This window comes from Etheostoma spectabile, chromosome 6 (genome assembly GCF_008692095.1).
Source record: "Etheostoma spectabile isolate EspeVRDwgs_2016 chromosome 6, UIUC_Espe_1.0, whole genome shotgun sequence".
NCBI classification, from domain to species: Eukaryota; Metazoa; Chordata; class Actinopteri; order Perciformes; family Percidae; genus Etheostoma; species Etheostoma spectabile.
The window spans coordinates 745,233-745,483 of NC_045738.1; the positions used below are offsets into that span (position 1 = coordinate 745,233).

At 41.0% G+C, this 251-nt stretch overlaps 1 protein-coding gene across 1 annotated transcript in view; it reads left to right on the forward strand.

Annotated features, from left to right (window-relative positions):
- Nucleotides 1-251, forward strand: part of mroh1 (maestro heat-like repeat family member 1) — a gene marked incomplete in the record, with an annotated part of 28,501 nt that overhangs the window by 5,729 nt on the left and 22,521 nt on the right.

Consider the following 251-nt stretch of genomic DNA (forward strand, 5'->3'; position numbering starts at 1 on the left):
TGAAATGGCATCCAAAGCCTGAACGGCGTGGGAAAAAACAATTAATTACCATTCCAATGGATCGAAGAATAGCCAGAATAGGAAAATCAAAGAAGACTTACCTGACTTACCTGAAGACAGTTACCTGTGAGTACTGTTACGATCAGAAGAAGGCTATGTGAAGCAAAGCTAACAGCTAGAAGCCCCCGCAAAGTCCCATTGTTGGGAAAAAAAAGACTTGTACTGAATAGGTTGAAATTTGCCAAAGGACA